General features: G+C 45.9%; 1 non-coding gene across 1 annotated transcript; it reads right to left on the reverse strand.

The window, feature by feature from the left end:
• Positions 1 to 200: 200 nt before the first annotated feature.
• LOC115032042 (small nucleolar RNA SNORA17) lies at positions 201 to 328 on the reverse strand. Its single transcript, XR_003837689.1, has one exon. It is a non-coding gene; the product is annotated as a small nucleolar RNA SNORA17 (small nucleolar RNA).
• Positions 329 to 906: the final 578 nt, after the last annotated feature.

Below are 906 nucleotides of genomic sequence, written 5' to 3' on the forward strand. Positions count from 1 at the left end.
CTCTTCCTTATGCTCACATCCTTCTGTTTCTCTTTCTCTTCCATTTCTCCACCGCTGATTGCTTGGGTCTCTGAGTATCTGGGGTCATCTCAGGAGGGCTATGCCCGAATTCTGCATTATCAACTGGGCAGAGATCATCTGGAACATAGTCTGCCCTTGCCCCAGGCCTGTACCATGGCACTGGACTGGGGGGGGTCATCTGAGTCAGGCTACTAATCACATGTTCACAGGTCAGAACACTGAGTGTAGATGTAGCATCTCTCCTCTCTGCCACCTACTGACGCACATGTGACATAGCAGCCACACCTGGAACACCTCTAGGGACAGAGAAACACTTGCTTTGAATGGCATCAAACTAGATATTCTGGGATGATGCAACCCTTTCTGTCTGTGTATAGTTAGCAGTAACTTACTATATATTCCAAAACCCGTAGAAAAAGAAAGGGTTTTCTTCTATTTTGAGACAGGGTCTACCTATGCTGGCCTCAAACTCATGATCCTCCTGTCTCTGCATCCTAAGTTCTGGGATTTAAAGGTCTGGGCCTCCACACTCAGGGAAGAAAGAGTTCTGAAAATTCTCAACACACACACACACAAAAAAACTATTTTTGAAAATTGAGGTGGTGGATTCGCTGGCTATCCTGTCTGACCTCTGCTCTCTGCTTTTGTCTGCTGAATTCTCACACTGTGAGATGTGTGTCCACTTATTACATGGGAATTACATGAGGATCAGAGCAGACATTCACCTGCTCTTTACCAGGACAGATTGAGATTGCAGCTAACAATATCTTCACCTCGCTTGTCACTCCCAAGTGAGTTAAACACTGTCAAGACAGACTCCTTTCCAAATGACAGCAGAAATCAGGACATCTGCTCTCCGGTTCAAGAGTTCAGTGGACCCATTAC

Source organism: Mus caroli, unplaced genomic scaffold (genome assembly GCF_978045245.1).
Source record: "Mus caroli unplaced genomic scaffold, Mus_caroli_1 scaffold_11, whole genome shotgun sequence".
NCBI classification, from domain to species: Eukaryota; Metazoa; Chordata; class Mammalia; order Rodentia; family Muridae; genus Mus; species Mus caroli.